The sequence below is a fragment of the Chanodichthys erythropterus genome, unplaced genomic scaffold, assembly GCF_024489055.1.
Source record: "Chanodichthys erythropterus isolate Z2021 unplaced genomic scaffold, ASM2448905v1 ctg000380_np12, whole genome shotgun sequence".
NCBI classification, from domain to species: domain Eukaryota; kingdom Metazoa; phylum Chordata; class Actinopteri; order Cypriniformes; family Xenocyprididae; genus Chanodichthys; species Chanodichthys erythropterus.
The window spans coordinates 2,421-21,825 of record NW_027125659.1 but is presented as its reverse complement, the minus strand read 5'-3'; the positions used below and the strand labels follow the sequence as shown (position 1 = coordinate 21,825).

At 54.1% G+C, this 19,405-nt stretch overlaps 16 non-coding genes across 16 annotated transcripts; 9 read left to right on the top strand and 7 right to left on the bottom strand.

Moving 5' to 3' along the window:
• The first annotated feature begins 28 nt into the window (after nucleotides 1-28).
• On the top strand, nucleotides 29-100 carry trnag-ucc (transfer RNA glycine (anticodon UCC)). Its single transcript has one exon. It is a non-coding gene; the product is annotated as a tRNA-Gly (tRNA).
• Nucleotides 101-201: 101 nt separating this feature from the next.
• On the bottom strand, nucleotides 202-273 carry trnad-guc (transfer RNA aspartic acid (anticodon GUC)). The gene has a single exon. It is a non-coding gene; the product is annotated as a tRNA-Asp (tRNA).
• Nucleotides 274-531: 258 nt separating this feature from the next.
• trnag-ucc (transfer RNA glycine (anticodon UCC)) lies at nucleotides 532-603 on the top strand. The gene has a single exon. It is a non-coding gene; the product is annotated as a tRNA-Gly (tRNA).
• Nucleotides 604-704: 101 nt separating this feature from the next.
• Nucleotides 705-776, bottom strand: trnad-guc (transfer RNA aspartic acid (anticodon GUC)). The gene has a single exon. It is a non-coding gene; the product is annotated as a tRNA-Asp (tRNA).
• A 333-nt stretch (nucleotides 777-1,109) lies between these two features.
• Nucleotides 1,110-1,181, bottom strand: trnad-guc (transfer RNA aspartic acid (anticodon GUC)). Its single transcript has one exon. It is a non-coding gene; the product is annotated as a tRNA-Asp (tRNA).
• A 163-nt stretch (nucleotides 1,182-1,344) lies between these two features.
• Nucleotides 1,345-1,459, top strand: LOC137016180 (U5 spliceosomal RNA). The gene has a single exon (XR_010894152.1). It is a non-coding gene; the product is annotated as a U5 spliceosomal RNA (small nuclear RNA).
• Nucleotides 1,460-1,765: 306 nt separating this feature from the next.
• On the top strand, nucleotides 1,766-1,837 carry trnag-ucc (transfer RNA glycine (anticodon UCC)). Its single transcript has one exon. It is a non-coding gene; the product is annotated as a tRNA-Gly (tRNA).
• A 101-nt stretch (nucleotides 1,838-1,938) lies between these two features.
• trnad-guc (transfer RNA aspartic acid (anticodon GUC)) lies at nucleotides 1,939-2,010 on the bottom strand. Its single transcript has one exon. It is a non-coding gene; the product is annotated as a tRNA-Asp (tRNA).
• Nucleotides 2,011-2,268: 258 nt separating this feature from the next.
• On the top strand, nucleotides 2,269-2,340 carry trnag-ucc (transfer RNA glycine (anticodon UCC)). The gene has a single exon. It is a non-coding gene; the product is annotated as a tRNA-Gly (tRNA).
• Nucleotides 2,341-2,441: 101 nt separating this feature from the next.
• trnad-guc (transfer RNA aspartic acid (anticodon GUC)) lies at nucleotides 2,442-2,513 on the bottom strand. The gene has a single exon. It is a non-coding gene; the product is annotated as a tRNA-Asp (tRNA).
• A 163-nt stretch (nucleotides 2,514-2,676) lies between these two features.
• LOC137016170 (U5 spliceosomal RNA) lies at nucleotides 2,677-2,791 on the top strand. The gene has a single exon (XR_010894142.1). It is a non-coding gene; the product is annotated as a U5 spliceosomal RNA (small nuclear RNA).
• A 306-nt stretch (nucleotides 2,792-3,097) lies between these two features.
• Nucleotides 3,098-3,169, top strand: trnag-ucc (transfer RNA glycine (anticodon UCC)). Its single transcript has one exon. It is a non-coding gene; the product is annotated as a tRNA-Gly (tRNA).
• A 101-nt stretch (nucleotides 3,170-3,270) lies between these two features.
• On the bottom strand, nucleotides 3,271-3,342 carry trnad-guc (transfer RNA aspartic acid (anticodon GUC)). Its single transcript has one exon. It is a non-coding gene; the product is annotated as a tRNA-Asp (tRNA).
• Nucleotides 3,343-3,600: 258 nt separating this feature from the next.
• trnag-ucc (transfer RNA glycine (anticodon UCC)) lies at nucleotides 3,601-3,672 on the top strand. The gene has a single exon. It is a non-coding gene; the product is annotated as a tRNA-Gly (tRNA).
• A 101-nt stretch (nucleotides 3,673-3,773) lies between these two features.
• trnad-guc (transfer RNA aspartic acid (anticodon GUC)) lies at nucleotides 3,774-3,845 on the bottom strand. The gene has a single exon. It is a non-coding gene; the product is annotated as a tRNA-Asp (tRNA).
• A 163-nt stretch (nucleotides 3,846-4,008) lies between these two features.
• On the top strand, nucleotides 4,009-4,123 carry LOC137016158 (U5 spliceosomal RNA). Its single transcript, XR_010894131.1, has one exon. It is a non-coding gene; the product is annotated as a U5 spliceosomal RNA (small nuclear RNA).
• The last annotated feature ends 15,282 nt before the right edge of the window (nucleotides 4,124-19,405 follow it).

Below are 19,405 nucleotides of genomic sequence, written 5' to 3'. Positions count from 1 at the left end.
GTCGGCGTCGGCCGGTGTCCGGGCGTCAGCGTTGGTGGTATAGTGGTGAGCATAGCTGCCTTCCAAGCAGTTGACCCGGGTTCGATTCCCGGCCAACGCATCGCTTTTGGCTCACGCTGCGGTTACGACGGCCGCCCGCGGGCCCCTGCTGCGGCAAAAATCAATTTGTACGGGTCATTGGGCAGCAGCAAAGGTAGAGGTCTCCCCGTCGGGGAATCGAACCCCGGTCTTCCGCGTGACAGGCGGAGATACTGTCCACTATACTAACGAGGAGCTGCAAGGGCCATGCCGATTCCCTGATCCGCGCAGCTGCTTGGTCAAAACGGTGTAAATCCCAAGCAAACTCAGCCAAAACATGCATAAAAACACCTTTTACACACCAGCTGCAAAGGTTCTACTGAAAGTGTAATGTGTTAAATGCCATCAACATGGCATCTAACCCCACTAAAATCTCCATTAAAGCTCGGTAGGTCAGGTCAATAAGTTCATGTGTTCCCTTCAGTACCGGCATCGGCCGGCGTCCGAGCGTCAGCGTTGGTGGTATAGTGGTGAGCATAGCTGCCTTCCAAGCAGTTGACCCGGGTTCGATTCCCGGCCAACGCATCGCTTTTGGCTCGCGCCGCGGTTACCACGGCCGCCCGCGAGCCCCTGCTGCGGCAAAAATTAATTTGTACGGGTCATTGGGCAGCAGCAAAGGTAGAGGTCTCCCCGTCGGGGAATCGAACCCCGGTCTTCCGCGTGACAGGCGGAGATACTGTCCACTATACTAACGAGGAGCTGCAAGGGGCATGCCGATTCCCTGATCCGCGCAGCTGCTTGGTCAAAACGGTGTAAATCCCAAGCAAACTCAGCCAAAACATGCATAAAAACACCTTTTACACACCAGCTGCAAAGGTTCTACTGAAAGTGTAATGTGTTAAATTTGTACGGGCGTCAGCGTTGGTGGTATAGTGGTGAGCATAGCTGCCTTCCAAGCAGTTGATCCGGGTTCGATTCCCGGCCAACGCATCGCTTTTGGCTCGCGCCGCGGTTACCACGGCCGCCCGCGAGCCCCTGCTGCGGCAAAAATTAATTTGTACGGGTCATTGGGCAGCAGCAAAGGTAGAGGTCTCCCCGTCGGGGAATCGAACCCCGGTCTTCCGCGTGACAGGCGGAGATACTGTCCACTATACTAACGAGGAGCTGCAGGTGGCACGCCGTCGCTACCGTTCAAAAATCTGCACGATGACCGGCAAGTGACCTGCTGATGAAAAGCTTGCTGGCAGGAGTTTGCATCCTAGATTACCCTCGGTGAGCAGAGCAGTATAGTAGAGGGAGAACGCAGGCCCGAGAGGGCGGAGTCACAGCTCGAGTTTCTCTTCTTTGTCGTATAAATCTTTCGCCTTTTACTAAAGATTTCCGTGGAGGGGAACATTTGCGAGTGTTCCGTATTTTTGGGGGCTCTGCTCACGGCAGAGCTGCGCAAGAGTGTTAAAAGCAGAGCGTACAAAATCCTTTTGCAAACCGACTGCAAGTGTTTTTATGGGGAGTGAAATCTGTCGAACGCAAGCCAGCATCCAGCTGACTTCCATGCATAAAAACACCTTTTACGCACCAGCTGCAAAGGTTCTACTGAAAGTGTAGTGTGTTAAATGGCATCATAAAAACACTTTTTACACACCAAACAAAGAGCTGTTTAGTTCTTCTGCACCCGCCCGCTGCTAATGTGTTACGAGCCTTCTCGCTGACAGCACAAAAGTCGGCGTCGGCCGGTGTCCGGGCGTCAGCGTTGGTGGTATAGTGGTGAGCATAGCTGCCTTCCAAGCAGTTGACCCGGGTTCGATTCCCGGCCAACGCATCGCTTTTGGCTCACGCTGCGGTTACGACGGCCGCCCGCGGGCCCCTGCTGCGGCAAAAATCAATTTGTACGGGTCATTGGGCAGCAGCAAAGGTAGAGGTCTCCCCGTCGGGGAATCGAACCCCGGTCTTCCGCGTGACAGGCGGAGATACTGTCCACTATACTAACGAGGAGCTGCAAGGGGCATGCCGATTCCCTGATCCGCGCAGCTGCTTGGTCAAAACGGTGTAAATCCCAAGCAAACTCAGCCAAAACATGCATAAAAACACCTTTTACACACCAGCTGCAAAGGTTCTACTGAAAGTGTAATGTGTTAAATGCCATCAACATGGCATCTAACCCCACTAAAATCTCCATTAAAGCTCGGTAGGTCAGGTCAATAAGTTCATGTGTTCCCTTCAGTACCGGCATCGGCCGGCGTCCGAGCGTCAGCGTTGGTGGTATAGTGGTGAGCATAGCTGCCTTCCAAGCAGTTGACCCGGGTTCGATTCCCGGCCAACGCATCGCTTTTGGCTCGCGCCGCGGTTACCACGGCCGCCCGCGAGCCCCTGCTGCGGCAAAAATTAATTTGTACGGGTCATTGGGCAGCAGCAAAGGTAGAGGTCTCCCCGTCGGGGAATCGAACCCCGGTCTTCCGCGTGACAGGCGGAGATACTGTCCACTATACTAACGAGGAGCTGCAGGTGGCACGCCGTCGCTACCGTTCAAAAATCTGCACGATGACCGGCAAGTGACCTGCTGATGAAAAGCTTGCTGGCAGGAGTTTGCATCCTAGATTACCCTCGGTGAGCAGAGCAGTATAGTAGAGGGAGAAGGCAGGCCCGAGAGGGCGGAGTCACAGCTCGAGTTTCTCTTCATTGTCGTATAAATCTTTCGCCTTTTACTAAAGATTTCCGTGGAGGGGAACATTTGCGAGTGTTCCGTATTTTTGGGGGCTCTGCTCACGGCAGAGCTGCGCAAGAGTGTTAAAAGCAGAGCGTACAAAATCCTTTTGCAAACCGACTGCAAGTGTTTTTATGGGGAGTGAAATCTGTCGAACGCAAGCCAGCATCCAGCTGACTTCCATGCATAAAAACACCTTTTACGCACCAGCTGCAAAGGTTCTACTGAAAGTGTAGTGTGTTAAATGGCATCATAAAAACACTTTTTACACACCAAACAAAGAGCTGTTTAGTTCTTCTGCACCCGCCCGCTGCTAATGTGTTACGAGCCTTCTCGCTGACAGCACAAAAGTCGGCGTCGGCCGGTGTCCGGGCGTCAGCGTTGGTGGTATAGTGGTGAGCATAGCTGCCTTCCAAGCAGTTGACCCGGGTTCGATTCCCGGCCAACGCATCGCTTTTGGCTCACGCTGCGGTTACGACGGCCGCCCGCGGGCCCCTGCTGCGGCAAAAATCAATTTGTACGGGTCATTGGGCAGCAGCAAAGGTAGAGGTCTCCCCGTCGGGGAATCGAACCCCGGTCTTCCGCGTGACAGGCGGAGATACTGTCCACTATACTAACGAGGAGCTGCAAGGGCCATGCCGATTCCCTGATCCGCGCAGCTGCTTGGTCAAAACGGTGTAAATCCCAAGCAAACTCAGCCAAAACATGCATAAAAACACCTTTTACACACCAGCTGCAAAGGTTCTACTGAAAGTGTAATGTGTTAAATGCCATCAACATGGCATCTAACCCCACTAAAATCTCCATTAAAGCTCGGTAGGTCAGGTCAATAAGTTCATGTGTTCCCTTCAGTACCGGCATCGGCCGGCGTCCGAGCGTCAGCGTTGGTGGTATAGTGGTGAGCATAGCTGCCTTCCAAGCAGTTGACCCGGGTTCGATTCCCGGCCAACGCATCGCTTTTGGCTCGCGCCGCGGTTACCACGGCCGCCCGCGAGCCCCTGCTGCGGCAAAAATTAATTTGTACGGGTCATTGGGCAGCAGCAAAGGTAGAGGTCTCCCCGTCGGGGAATCGAACCCCGGTCTTCCGCGTGACAGGCGGAGATACTGTCCACTATACTAACGAGGAGCTGCAGGTGGCACGCCGTCGCTACCGTTCAAAAATCTGCACGATGACCGGCAAGTGACCTGCTGATGAAAAGCTTGCTGGCAGGAGTTTGCATCCTAGATTACCCTCGGTGAGCAGAGCAGTATAGTAGAGGGAGAAGGCAGGCCCGAGAGGGCGGAGTCACAGCTCGAGTTTCTCTTCATTGTCGTATAAATCTTTCGCCTTTTACTAAAGATTTCCGTGGAGGGGAACATTTGCGAGTGTTCCGTATTTTTGGGGGCTCTGCTCACGGCAGAGCTGCGCAAGAGTGTTAAAAGCAGAGCGTACAAAATCCTTTTGCAAACCGACTGCAAGTGTTTTTATGGGGAGTGAAATCTGTCGAACGCAAGCCAGCATCCAGCTGACTTCCATGCATAAAAACACCTTTTACGCACCAGCTGCAAAGGTTCTACTGAAAGTGTAGTGTGTTAAATGGCATCATAAAAACACTTTTTACACACCAAACAAAGAGCTGTTTAGTTCTTCTGCACCCGCCCGCTGCTAATGTGTTACGAGCCTTCTCGCTGACAGCACAAAAGTCGGCGTCGGGCGGCGTCCGAGCGTCAGCGTTGGTGGTATAGTGGTGAGCATAGCTGCCTTCCAATCAGTTGACCCGGGTTCGATTCCCGGCCAACGCATCGCTTTTGGCTCGCGCCGCGGTTACGACGGCCGCCCGCGGGCCCCTGCTGCGGCAAAAATCAATTTGTACGGGTCATTGGGCAGCAGCAAAGGTAGAGGTCTCCCCGTCGGGGAATCGAACCCCGGTCTTCCGCGTGACAGGCGGAGATACTGTCCACTATACTAACGAGGAGCTGCAAGGGCCATGCCGATTCCCTGATCCGCGCAGCTGCTTGGTCAAAACGGTGTAAATCCCAAGCAAACTCAGCCAAAACATGCATAAAAACACCTTTTACACACCAGCTGCAAAGGTTCTACTGAAAGTGTAATGTGTTAAATGCCATCAACATGGCATCTAACCCCACTAAAATCTCCATTAAAGCTCGGTAGGTCAGGTCAATAAGTTCATGTGTTCCCTTCAGTACTGGCATCGGCCGGCGTCCGAGCGTCAGCGTTGGTGGTATAGTGGTGAGCATAGCTGCCTTCCAATCAGTTGACCCGGGTTCGATTCCCGGCCAACGCATCGCTTTTGGCTCGCGCCGCGGTTACCACGGCCGCCCGCGAGCCCCTGCTGCGGCAAAAATTAATTTGTACGGGTCATTGGGCAGCAGCAAAGGTAGAGGTCTCCCCGTCGGGGAATCGAACCCCGGTCTTCCGCGTGACAGGCGGAGATTTTTTTTTTTTTTTTTTTTTTTTTTATCACATTTCTCCTTTACATCACATTTCTCCTTTACATCACAAATCTCCTTTACATCACAAATCTCCTTTACATCACATTTCTCCTTTACATCACATTTCTCCTTTACATCACATTTCTCCTTTACATCACAAATCTCCTTTACATCACAAATCTCCTTTACATCACAAATCTCCTTTACATCACAAATCTCCTTTACATCACAAATCTCCTTTACATCACATTTCACCTTTACATCACATATCATACATCAAACATTTTCTTACAAAACTTGTCGGTCTTGGAGGGAGATCAGATCAATAAAATACAATGGAATAAATAAAACAATAAAAATTACAGTTATTCTTATACAATCACCTTTACATCACATATCATACACCACCTTACATCATACCTTTACATAAATTAATTCAATATTCTCCTTCACTTCCTGGCAGTTTCCACATTAATTCTTTTAAAACACAACAAACTTGAGGGGTAAAAACATGATAAAAAACATCCAACATATTTTCACATTTAAAATACACATAAAGTCTTTCCATGTACACTTCTGTTTTCCTTTTAAACACAGTCCAAACATCCAACACAATTTTTTCTTTTTTCGCCACAATTCTTCTTTCCCATATTGCACTTTTCATCAACATTACCCACAGATTTATAAACTTTTTGTTCCGACACTTCTTCTCCCAACCAAACATCACCACTCTGTTCCATTCCATTACATTTTCATCCCACTCCACAGTCAATTCTTTAATCACACATTTACATTTCTTTAAAAAATCCTCCAATTCTTTACAATATAAAAACATATGTAAAATCCATTCTTCTTTTTCTTGGCACACTTTACACATTGCATTTTGTGTCATCCCGATTTTATTTAAAATATACTCAGTAAAAACCACTTTATGTCTTATAAAATACTCCAAACATTCCAATTTTGTCTCCACACATTTTCCTCTCATGTTTCTCCATATACTCTCTTCTTTTAAATCTTTAAATTTCTCCACCCAGTACTTATTTACAATTGGTTCTTTAAAAACACCATCTCTAAAAACACAATAAAACATTTTTACAGTACATTCTTTAAAATCACACAATTTTCCCCCAAGTTTCACATAGATGTTCTTTTCTTTTGGCTCTTCTTCCACACACTCAATTCTTTTAATCCAGTCCTTTGGTATTGCATTTTTAATGATTTCATATTTATTTGTTATTTCTTGTTTGCTGTATTCTTCTTTTGCCACTTCCATTGCATCGAAAACATATTGTGTTGGTAAAAACCCCTCTTTAAACTCATATAAAACATCTCTCACTCTTGTAATTCCCACTTCCATCCATTTCTTAAAAAATATTTCTTTCCCTTGTTTTAAAATGTTGTTATTTAAAAACAGAGGTTGATTTAAAATGCTTTCTCTCCCATGCGGATCATATTCAATTTTCGTTAAAAACTTTCCCCAAGCACTAAAAATTTCTCTATAAAATGCAGGTAATCCTTCAGTCATCCATAATTTTGTTTTCATCCATAAAATTCCATCCCCCATGTTAAAACCACCACATTTATTTAAAAAGTATTTCATTGTTTTCTTCCACTCAGTTTTGTTTTCTTCATTTAGGTATTTCTTAACAATTTTTACTCTCAAAGCATTTTTTCGTTGTTCCACATCCATTAAACCTAAGCCTCCCTTTTCCACCGCCCCTAAAATCGTGTTATGTGCAATTCTCGCTGGTTTCCCCTCCCATAAAAAGTCAAGAAAGCATTTCTTCAACCTCTGCTCTGTCCATAAAGGCATTTCAGACACATATAAAACATACCACAATTTAGAAACCATTAAAACATTTAATATTAAAACCTTCCCCTTTAAATTTAAAGTTCTTAATTTCCAAAAATTTAACCTCCTCTCTATATCTGTAACTAGTTGCTCCCACATTTCATCCCTTACTTTCCTCTCATTCTTCCCCATTAAAACTCCTAAAATCCTCATTTCGTCCACTTCCTTAAAATTAAAACAATCCGTTAAAACCATAGCTTTACCAAATCTCATATATACTGTTTTATCTTCGTTTACTTTACTTCCAGATCCTCTACAATACTCTTTTACAACATTCATTACTTCTTTAACACTCCCTTTTCCCTTTACAATTATCGTCGTATCATCAGCATATTGAAATACTTTCCCCTCAGCCCTGTTTTCTTCAATTTCAATCCCTATTATTCCTTCTTTACCCCTAATTGCCAATCCTAATGGTTCTGATACAAGTGAATATAATAAAGCAGAGAGAGGACAACCCTGTCTAATTGAACGTGTGATTTTAAAACAGTCTGTTAAAAATCCATTACATTTAATTCTTGTTAGTGCACCCTTATATAAAATCTCAATCCATTTAATAAAATTCTCACCAAAACCAAAACTCCTTAAAACCTCAAATAAATATCTGTGCTCAACCCTATCAAACGCTTTCTCGAAATCCAAACTAATTACATATCCTTCCTCATTTTTTTCTTTCATATACCAAATGTTGTCTCTTATACTCATCGTTATGTCAGCTATGTCTCTTCCTTTTACACCATATGCTTGATTTGTTTTAATTATACTTGGCATTACTTCTTTTAACCTGTTTGCTAAAATCTTTGCTAAAATCTTAAAATCTGTGTTCAGCATCGTGATCGGTCTATAGTTTTTTAAATCTACTTTCTCTCCTTTCCTTTTATATACTAGTTTCATTAACCCCATCCTTGTTCTTTCATTCATTTCTTCTTTTTCAAAAACAACTTTAAAAACATCCTTTAAAATCTTTACTAAAACTCCTTTAAAACATACATAAAATTCCGTTCCTAAACCATCTATTCCTGGACTTTTCTTTTTATTCAGTTGACTTATTGCTCTTTCTATCTCTTCTTCTCTGATTTCTTGGTCACATTCTTTTTTGTCTTGCTCGCCTACCTTTGCTTTTATCTGATTTAAACATTTCTTTTTTTCCTCCTCTTCCACACCTCTTGCACTAAATAGATCCTCATAAAAATACCTTATTTCTTCTAAAATCTTTTCATTACTTTCTACAATTTCCCCATTTTTCCCTCTTATTTCTTTAATCGTTTCAGCTTTCCCCTTCTTTTTTTCTAGATCAAAAAAGAACTTTGTACATTTTTCTCCCTCCACCACATATTTTGCTTTGCTTCTTAGCATCGCTCCCTCGTATTCTTTTTCTTCTATTTCCTTTAATTTTCCCTCTATCTCCCTTATCTTTTGTATGTCTTTATCTTCTTTATTCAATTCCTTTTCCAAACTTGCTTTTATTTCTCTTTCTTTGTTTCTCTTACATCTCTGTATTAAACTACAATATTTGATCGAGAATTTTTTGATTAAAAACTTTACATTCTCCCACCATATTCTCTTATCCTCTTCATACATTCCATTTTCCTTTTCTTTTTCTATTATTTCTTTAACTTTTGCAACATAATCTTCATTCTTTAAAATCTGCACATTTAAAATCCATACTCCCGGCCCTCTTTGCATTTTACTCCAGTCCACTATAAAAAATAAGAACTTGTGATCACTAAAACTTGTTTCCTCATACTTAATCTTTTCAATAAAATTCTCCACATTTCTACTACATAAAACAAAGTCAATTCTAGTTTGGCATACAAAACTCCCCACTATTTGTCTCCTTGAAAATTCTTTTTTCTGTTCATTCCTTTCTCTCCACACATCTATCAAATCATTTTCCTTCATTAATGCTTTTAATTCTTTTCTTCCCGTATCCGTTTTAAAAACCATTCCTTCAGCCATATCTTGCTTGCTAAAAACCGTGTTAAAATCTCCCATCATTATTATTTCTTTATACTTCTTTACAATATTTCTTAAAACATTAAAAAACTCTTTCTTTTCCTTCTCCTCCACTGGTGCATGTACATTTACTAAAATCAAATCTCTTCCTTCATATTTTGTCTCTACTACAATACACTTCCCCAACCTGTCCTTATACACAATTTTACTCACTTTAAAAACATCATCCTTCATTAAAAAAGCCACACCTCTTCCAAACCTCCCATCTCCATTATTATATAAAATACCACCATCCCATCTCTTTTTATAATCAAACATAACATTTTCTCTCCAGTTTGTTTCTTGTAATGCTATAATATCTTCCCTTTTACATTTCTCTTTTACTTTTTCAAATTTCCCAATGTCCAACAGTCCCCTTGCATTAAAAGTAACACAACTTAAAACCATTAAAAGAAATACAGATAAATACTTAAAAACCATTATTCACCATTGTCTCCCTCCAAGCCTCTTAACACGTCATATTTGTTACTTTTTGTCATTATTTTTTCCTTGCACCTTCCAAATTTGGTTTTACCTTCAATGCTCTTCTTCTTATTTGTCCTCTCCCCCCTCTGTCCTTGTCCATGCTGTCTGTCTTTATTTCTTCTTCACTGTCCGTTTCCTTATTTTGATCCATCCTTCCATGTCCATCTCTCTCCACGTCCTCCATAAAAGTATTAAAACTGTCCGATATTTCCATTTCAGTCCCTTGAGTATCCTGCTCCGTTGTCTGTTCATCATTTTTACTGTTGTCTTTTTCTCTTTCCCCTTCCTCACTGTTGCTCTGTTCTTCTTCCTCTTGTCGTTCATCAGTTTGTCCATCCTCCTCGTTGTTTCCTTCATGCACCTGTCCGCCTACCTGTTTTTCCCTTCCTCCTTCCTCTCCCTCCATCCAGCATTCACATTTATTTAAAACCTCTTGACACTCCGGGCACCTAACCGCATTGCAATCCCTTGCAAAGTGTCCCCTCTCCTCACATTTGTAGCACGTAAATGTCGGGCAGTCTTTTAGCAAGTGCTCCGGGCTCATGCACAGCCTACAGGTTTTCACCTGATGGCTGTGCATCACCCGGAAGTACTGCTGGCCCTCGGCTGTCTCAAGCCTCGTGCTGTATGGCAGGGATGCCACCTCCTTGGGGAATCGGACTTTAAGGAACCTTGTCCCGTCCTCAATATCGGTGCCCGGGTAGCATCTCCTTTTAATTTGACTCATGGGCTCAACACCCCATCCCTCCAATTTTTCTAAAATTTTTCCATCATCCAGGTAGACGGGCAGGTGCATGAAGGAAACAACATAATCACGATTTTGCAGGTTTTTCACTTCACACATCACTCCTTTAACTTCCAGTCCTTCAATTAGTTTATCACATGTTTCCTCTTTTTCCATCGTCAATTCATATTCCTTGCCTTGTCTTGGTCTTACAGCTAAAATTTTGCCATGTCCACATTGTTCTGTTACCGCTTTAATGATGTCCTCCGCTCTCACTTCATTCACTTTTTCCACGTTCACGATCACAGTAGCCTCTTTCAAATATTTCCGTTCAACAAACTTATTTCTTACTTCTTGAACTTTCTCCTTTCCAGCTCGTAGTCGTTTATCCAGTCCAGAGTCGTTTGCCATACGTGTTCCTCGTGCCAGTCCAGTGTCGTTTGCCAAGCGTGGTCCTCCTGCCATTCCAGTGTCGTTTACCATACGTGTTTCTCCAGCCAGTCCTGCGTCGTCATCCATTATCCGTCCGAAAAAAAAGAGAAAAGAAAAAAAAAAAAGGCTTAACCACCCTCCAGCCAGCAAAAGCTGCTGTTAGGTGGTTTATAACTGAAACAAAAACAAAAAAACTAATTTAAAGTAAAAAGAAACTCACAAAACAAACAAACAAAAAGACACAAAATGGTGGAGAGCCTTCCTCTCCAAACTGCAGCCAAACAACTTCCTTCAGACTCAATAGCGCCCTCAGAGTGGTATGGCCGTTAGGGTTAGGGTTAGGGTTAGGGTTAGGGTTAGGGTTAGGTTAGGTTTATGTAAATCCATCAACCGATTTCCGAAGAACTCGGACGAGGTTATGCACGGTCCTATCGTTCAGCTGGCCGCTCCACATATATAAGCTCCAAAGTACATCAAATAGGCCAACACACACACATAGGAAGGCGATACTCGCCGAAAATATCATTTAGCGTCGTGCAAAAAATATATAGAGGGCTATTTTCGCCAGGGCTCATCCCATGAGGGCTATTTTTGTGTAAAATATGGTTAGGTTTAGGGTTTGGTGTAGTGTAGGGGGCAGTTTCCGAATTATTTGGCTCCTCTACATCACCCACACTAATGATGGAGGCCACAGAAAGGTTGTTTTGCCCTGTATGGGGCAGTGAACAACAAAATAATAAACAGGCAGCACTTTTAAATTTTTCTAGAGCTCATCAACATCATTTCCTCTCAAAATGATGGAGGCTTTTACATTTTTTAGCTTATTTTAGCTTATTTCTACTATTTTGCTGCGTCATTCAGGTTAATAGCACCGTTGTTTTGCCCTGTATGGGGCAGTGAACAACAAAATAAAAAACAGGCAGTACTTGTAAATTTTTCTGGAGTACATCAACACCACTTCCCCTCAAAATGGTGGAGGCTTTTACATTCTTTAGCTTCTTTTAGCTTATTTTTGCTGTTTTGCTGAGTCATTCAGGTCAATCGCGACGTTTCGGAGTGTATTTTCCTTCTTCAGGCAGACCAGAATGACTGAAAATTGAGTTCCCCACGAAGCTTTTATAGGCAACGGGGGCGGGGCCCCCCACACTGTGACCAATCCCCATTCAGCACTGTATGGCGCTTCATAAAATATTTTACACAAGCAAAAAGGTGTTGAAATTTTAGCCCAACACTTCAGGATATTTTACGGTAAGCATGCACTTCACAATACATGAGTAAGCACCCACACAACATAAATCAGAACATATATACATGGTCCAGAGCACGATGGCACAGGCTAGATTAGGTTTATGTAAATCCATCAACCGATTTCCGAAGAACTCGGACGAGGTTATGCACGGTCCTATCGTTCAGCTGGCCGCTCCACATATATAAGCTCCAAAGTACATCAAATAGGCCAACACACACACATAGGAAGGCGATACTCGCCGAAAATATCATTTAGCGTCGTGCAAAAAATATATAGAGGGCTATTTTCGCCAGGGCTCATCCCATGAGGGCTATTTTTGTGTAAAATATGGTTAGGTTTAGGGTTTGGTGTAGTGTAGGGGGCAGTTTCCGAATTATTTGGCTAGGGTTTATGTAAAGTCCAATAAACGGGCTCCAGAGGAGCCCGAATATGGTTGTGCACTGTCCATTCTATCAACTGGCCGTTCCACACGCACAAGAAACCGAGAATCAGGAATGCCCCCATCGATAGCCCACTGTCCACTCTCCGGTCCACCATACAAAACAAAAATAATCATGTATATTTACAGTATAAGCAGGAGAAAAGAAAGAGGGATAGTCTCCACCTCTGAAAAAGATCCTTTATAGATGTAAATAAATGTTTGTGAAGAAAATAGAAAAGAGAGGATAGTTGTATTACAGTAACTCCTTAAGGAGTTAACTGTACTTCACTCCATTGTGTTTTAAAGAAGGTGGTCTGCTGGTTAGTCACAAGTTTGTAAGCCCCCATGAATCGTTTAAGATAGTAGTTTTACAGTAATTCTGTGTGAGATTAACTGTACTTCACTCCAGATTATAGAGAAGGAAATGTATGAGTTTGAAGCCCTCTATTTTATGCTTGTTTTTAATCCCCATGAACTTTTTTAATATATTTATGTATTTATTTATTTATATATTTATTTATTTATTTATTTATTTATTTATAACAATCACCATTTTAAGGTTTCTGATGTATCCATTAAAGAGTCATAAATGAATAATATATGTATTTTTAATAAAATGATATAATAATCATGTTGGGGTAAAAATCATGCGGGTTATCGAGACCCGGGCTACATTCGTATCCGGTTCGTGCGGCAGAGGGTAAAAATCATAAGGGGTGAAGCAAAACCAAAAAAATTACTGACGGTTAGGTTTAGGTTTGGGGTGTGGATGGGGGTTAAGGGTTAGGGTTAGGGTTAGGTATAGAGGTAAAAGCGAGTTTCACCCTCATTAATTCCACCCTCATTTGCATATGCGATCTGATTGGCCAAAGCTTACCTGGCCGTATCTTTTGAAGCGGAGGTCCGAGGTGCACATAAGTGGTATCGTTGGATTCAGAAAGCTGTCTTCTTTCAGGTAGCGTGGATGTCTGGAAGACAGGATGTTGCTAGGGTAAATTTTAGGTGGGGTTATATCCTGAGTAGGCCTGTGAGACGGTTAGGTTTAGGGTCAGTTTTAGGTGGGGATATATATCCTGAGTAGGCCTGTGAGACGGTTAGGTTTAGGGTCAGTTTTAGGTGGGGATATATCCTGAGTAGGCCTGTGAGACGGTTAGGTTTAGGGTCAGTTTTAGGTGGGGATATATCCTGAGTAGGCCAGTGAGACGGACGGGTTAGGGCCAGGCCAGGCCAGGCCAGGCCAGGCCAGGCCAGGCCAGGCCAGGCCAGGCCAGGCCAGGCCAGGCCAGGCCAGGCCAGGCCAGGCCAGGGCCAGGGCCAGGCCAGGCCAGGCCAGGCCAGGCCAGGCCAGGCCAGGCCAGGCCAGGGCCAGGCCAGGCCAGGGCCAGGCCAGGCCAGGCCAGGCCAGGCCAGGCCAGGCCAGGCCAGGCCAGGCCAGGCCAGGCCAGGGCCAGGCCAGGCCAGGCCAGGCCAGGCCAGGCCAGGCCAGGCCAGGCCAGGCCAGGCCAGGCCAGGCCAGGCCAGGCCAGGCCAGGCCAGGCCAGGCCAGGCCAGGGCCAGGCCAGGCCAGGCCAGGCCAGGCCAGGCCAGGCCAGGCCAGGCCAGGCCAGGCCAGGCCAGGCCAGGCCAGGCCAGGCCAGGCCAGGCCAGGCCAGGCCAGGCCAGGCCAGGCCAGGCCAGGCCAGGCCAGGCCAGGCCAGGGCCAGGCCAGGCCAGGCCAGGCCAGGCCAGGCCAGGCCAGGCCAGGCCAGGCCAGGCCAGGGCCAGGCCAGGCCAGGCCAGGCCAGGCCAGGGCCAGGGCCAGGCCAGGCCAGGCCAGGCCAGGCCAGGCCAGGCCAGGCCAGGCCAGGCCAGGCCAGGCCAGGCCAGGCCAGGCCAGGCCAGGCCAGGGCCAGGCCAGGCCAGGCCAGGCCAGGCCAGGCCAGGCCAGGCCAGGCCAGGCCAGGCCAGGCCAGGCCAGGCCAGGCCAGGCCAGGCCAGGCCAGGCCAGGCCAGGGCCAGGCCAGGCCAGGCCAGGCCAGGCCAGGCCAGGGCCAGGCCAGGCCAGGCCAGGCCAGGCCAGGCCAGGCCAGGCCAGGCCAGGCCAGGCCAGGCCAGGGCCAGGCCAGGCCAGGCCAGGCCAGGCCAGGCCAGGCCAGGCCAGGCCAGGCCAGGCCAGGCCAGGCCAGGCCAGGCCAGGCCAGGCCAGGCCAGGCCAGGCCAGGCCAGGCCAGGCCAGGCCAGGCCAGGCCAGGCCAGGGCCAGGCCAGGGCCAGGCCAGGCCAGGCCAGGCCAGGCCAGGCCAGGCCAGGCCAGGCCAGGCCAGGCCAGGCCAGGCCAGGGCCAGGCCAGGCCAGGCCAGGCCAGGCCAGGCCAGGCCAGGCCAGGCCAGGCCAGGCCAGGCCAGGCCAGGCCAGGGCCAGGCCAGGCCAGGCCAGGCCAGGCCAGGCCAGGCCAGGCCAGGCCAGGCCAGGCCAGGCCAGGGCCAGGGCCAGGCCAGGCCAGGCCAGGCCAGGCCAGGCCAGGCCAGGGCCAGGCCAGGCCAGGCCAGGCCAGGCCAGGCCAGGCCAGGCCAGGCCAGGCCAGGCCAGGCCAGGCCAGGCCAGGCCAGGCCAGGCCAGGCCAGGCCAGGCCAGGGCCAGGCCAGGCCAGGCCAGGCCAGGCCAGGCCAGGCCAGGCCAGGCCAGGCCAGGCCAGGCCAGGCCAGGCCAGGCCAGGGCCAGGCCAGGCCAGGCCAGGCAGGCCAGGCCAGGGCCAGGCCAGGCCAGGCCAGGCCAGGGCCAGGCCAGGCCAGGCCAGGCCAGGCCAGGCCAGGGCCAGGCCAGGCCAGGCCAGGCCAGGCCAGGCCAGGCCAGGCCAGGCCAGGCCAGGCCAGGCCAGGCCAGGCCAGGCCAGGCCAGGCCAGGGCCAGGCCAGGCCAGGCCAGGCCAGGCCAGGCCAGGCCAGGGCCAGGCCAGGCCAGGCCAGGGCCAGGCCAGGCCAGGCCAGGCCAGGCCAGGCCAGGCCAGGCCAGGCCAGGCCAGGCCAGGCCAGGCCAGGCCAGGCCAGGGCCAGGGCCAGGCCAGGCCAGGCCAGGCCAGGCCAGGCCAGGCCAGGCCAGGCCAGGCCAGGCCAGGCCAGGCCAGGCCAGGCCAGGCCAGGGCCAGGCCAGGCCAGGCCAGGCCAGGCCAGGGCCAGGCCAGGCCAGGCCAGGCCAGGGCCAGGCCAGGCCAGGCCAGGCCAGGCCAGGCCAGGCCAGGCCAGGCCAGGCCAGGCCAGGCCAGGGCCAGGGCCAGGCCAGGCCAGGCCAGGCCAGGCCAGGCCAGGGCCAGGCCAGGCCAGGCCAGGGCCAGGCCAGGCCAGGCCAGGCCAGGCCAGGCCAGGCCAGAGCCAGGGCCAGGCCAGGCCAGGCCAGGCCAGGCCAGGCCAGGCCAGGGCCAGGCCAGGCCAGGCCAGGCCAGGCCAGGCCAGGCCAGGCCAGGCCAGGCCAGGCCAGGCCAGGCCAGGCCAGGCCAGGCCAGGCCAGGCCAGGCCAGGCCAGGCCAGGCCAGGCCAGGCCAGGCCAGGCCAGGCCAGGGCCAGGCCAGGGCCAGGCCAGGCCAGGCCCAGGCCAGGCCAGGCCAGGCCAGGCCAGGCCAGGGCCAGGCCAGGCCAGGCCAGGCCAGGCCAGGCCAGGCCAGGCCAGGCCAGGCCAGGCCAGGCCAGGCCAGGCCAGGCCAGGCCAGGCCAGGCCAGGCCAGGCCAGGCCAGGCCAGGCCAGGCCAGGCCAGGCCAGGCCAGGCCAGGCCAGGCCAGGCCAGGCCAGGCCAGGCCAGGGCCAGGCCAGGGCCAGGCCAGGGCCAGGCCAGGCCAGGCCAGGCCAGGCCAGGCCAGGCCAGGCCAGGCCAGGCCAGGCCAGGGCCAGGCCAGGCCAGGCCAGGCCAGGCCAGGCCAGGCCAGGCCAGGCCAGGCCAGGCCAGGCCAGGCCAGGCCAGGCCAGGCCAGGCCAGGCCAGGCCAGGCCAGGGCCAGGGCCAGGCCAGGCCAGGCCAGGCCAGGCCAGGCCAGGCCAGGCCAGGCCAGGCCAGGCCAGGCCCAGCTCAGGCCAGGCCAGGCCAGGCCAGGCCAGGCCAGGCCAGGCCAGGCCAGGCCAGGCCAGGGCCAGGCCAGGCCAGGCCAGGCCAGGGCCAGGCCAGGCCAGGCCAGGCCAGCCAGGCCAGGCCAGGCCAGGCCAGGCCAGGCCAGGCCAGGCCAGGCCAGGCCAGGCCAGGGCCAGGCCAGGCCAGGCCAGGCCAGGCCAGGGCCAGGCCAGGCCAGGGCCAGGCCAGGCCAGGCCAGGCCAGGGCCAGGCCAGGCCAGGCCAGGCCAGGCCAGGCCAGGGCCAGGCCAGGCCAGGCCAGGCCAGGCCAGGCCAGGCCAGGCCAGGCCAGGCCAGGGCCAGGGCCAGGCCAGGCCAGGCCAGGCCAGGCCAGGCCAGGCCAGGCCAGGCCAGGCCAGGCCAGGCCAGGCCAGGCCAGGCCAGGCCAGGCCAGGGCCAGGCCAGGCCAGGCCAGGCCAGGCCAGGCCAGGCCAGGCCAGGCCAGGCCAGGCCAGGCCAGGCCAGGCCAGGCCAGGCCAGGCCAGGCCAGGCCAGGCCAGGCCAGGCCAGGCCAGGCCAGGCCAGGCCAGGCCAGGCCAGGCCAGGCCAGGCCAGGCCAGGCCAGGGCCAGGCCAGGCCAGGCCAGGCCAGGCCAGGCCAGGCCAGGCCAGGGCCAGGGTGGGCCAGGCCAGGCCAGGCCAGGCCAGGCCAGGCCAGGCCAGGCCAGGCCAGGCCAGGCCAGGCCAGGCCAGGCCAGGCCAGGCCAGGCCAGGCCAGGCCAGGGCCAGGCCAGGGCCAGGCCAGGCCAGGCCAGGCCAGGGCCAGGCCAGGCCAGGCCAGGCCAGGCCAGGCCAGGCCAGGCCAGGCCAGGCCAGGCCAGGCCAGGCCAGGCCAGGCCAGGCCAGGCCAGGCCAGGCCAGGCCAGGCCAGGCCAGGCCAGGCCAGGCCAGGCCAGGGCCAGGCCAGGCCAGGCCAGGCCAGGCCAGGCCAGGCCAGGCCAGGCCAGGGCCAGGCCAGGCCAGGCCAGGCCAGGCCAGGCCAGGCCAGGCCAGGCCAGGCCAGGCCAGGCCAGGCCAGGCCAGGCCAGGCCAGGCCAGGCCCAGGCCAGGCCAGGCCAGGCCAGGCCAGGCCAGGGCCAGGCCAGGCCAGGCCAGGCCAGCCAGGGCCAGGCCAGGCCAGGCCAGGCCAGGCCAGGCCAGGCCAGGCCAGGGCCAGGCCAGGCCAGGCCAGGCCAGGCCAGGGCCAGGCCAGGCCAGGCCAGGCCAGGCCAGGGCCAGGCCAGGCCAGGCCCAGGCCAGGCCAGGCCAGGCCAGGCCAGGCCCAGGCCAGGCCAGGCCAGGCCAGGCCAGGCCAGGCCAGGCCAGGCCAGGGCCCAGGCCAGCCAGGCCAGGCCAGGCCAGGCCAGCCAGGCCAGGCCAGGCCAGGCCAGGCCAGGCCAGGCCAGGCCAGGCCAGGCCAGGCCAGGCCAGGCCAGGCCAGGCCAGGCCAGGCCAGGCCAGGCCAGGCCAGGCCAGGCCAGGCCAGGGCCAGGCCAGGCCAGGCCAGGCCAGGCCAGGGGCCAGGCCAGCCAGGCCAGGCCAGGCCAGGCCAGGGCCAGGCCAGGCCAGGCCAGGCCAGGCCAGCCAGGCCAGGCCAGGCCAGGCCAGGCCAGGCCAGGGCCAGGCCAGGCCAGGGCCAGGCCAGGCCAGGCCAGGCCAGGCCAGGCCAGGCCAGGCCAGGCCAGGCCAGGCCAGGCCAGGCCAGGCCAGGGCCAGGCCAGGCCAGGCCAGGCCAGGCCAGGCCAGGCCAGGCCAGGCCAGGCCAGGCCAGGCCAGGCCAGGCCAGGCCAGGCCAGGGCCAGGCCAGGCCAGGCCAGGCCAGGCCAGGCCAGGCCAGGGCCAGGCCAGGCCAGGCCAGGCCAGGCCAGGCCAGGCCAGGCCAGGCCAGGCCAGGCCAGGCCAGGCCAGGCCAGGGCCAGGCCAGGCCAGGCCAGGCCAGGCCAGGCCAGGCCAGGCCAGGCCAGGCCAGGCCAGGCCAGGCCAGGGCCAGGCCAGGCCAGGCCAGGCCAGGCCAGGCCAGGCCAGGGCCAGGCCAGGCCAGGCCAGGCCAGGCCAGGGCCAGGCCAGGCCAGGCCAGGCCAGTGCCAGGGCCAGGCCAGGCCAGGCCAGGCCAGGCCAGGCCAGGCCAGGCCAGGGCCAGGCCAGGCCAGGCCAGGCCAGGGCCAGGCCAGGCCAGGCCAGGCCAGGGCCAGGCCAGGCCAGGCCAGGCCAGGCCAGGCCAGGCCAGGCCAGGCCAGGCCAGGCCAGGCCAGGCCAGGCCAGGCCAGGCCAGGCCAGGCCAGGCCAGGCCAGGCCAGGCCAGGCCAGGGCCAGGCCAGGGCCAGGCCAGGCCAGGCCAGGCCAGGCCAGGCCAGGCCAGGCCAGGCCAGGCCAGGGCAGGCCAGGCCAGGCCAGGCCAGGCCAGGCCAGGCCAGGCCAGGCCAGGCCAGGCCAGGCCAGGCCAGGCCAGGCCAGGCCAGGCCAGGCCAGGCCAGGCCAGGCCAGGCCAGGCCAGGCCAGGCCAGGCCAGGCCAGGCCAGGCCAGGCCAGGCCAGGCCAGGGCCAGGGCCAGGGCCAGGCCAGGCCAGGCCAGGCCAGGCCAGGCCAGGCCAGGCCAGGGCCAGGCCAGGCCAGGCCAGGCCAGGCCAGGCCAGGCCAGGCCAGGCCAGGCCAGGGCCAGGCCAGGCCAGGCCAGGCCAGGCCAGGCCAGGCCAGGCCAGGGCCAGGGCCAGGCCAGGCCAGGCCAGAGCCAGGCCAGGCTGTGCTGTGCCAGTGCTGTGCTGTGCTGTGCTGTACAGCAGGCCAGGCCAGTGCTGTGCCAGGCTGTGCTGTGCTGTGCTGTGCCAGGCCAGGCCAGCTGTGCTGTGCCAGGCCAGGCCAGGCTGTGCTGTGCTGTGCTGTGCTGTGCTGTGCTGTGCTGTGCTGTGCTGTGCTGTGCTGTGCTGTGCTGTGCTGTGCTGTGCTGTGCTGTGCTGTGCTGTGCTGTGCTGTGCTGTGCTGTGCTGTGCTGTGCTGTGCTGTGCTGTGCTGTGCCAGGCCAGGCCAGGCCAGGCCAGGCTGTGC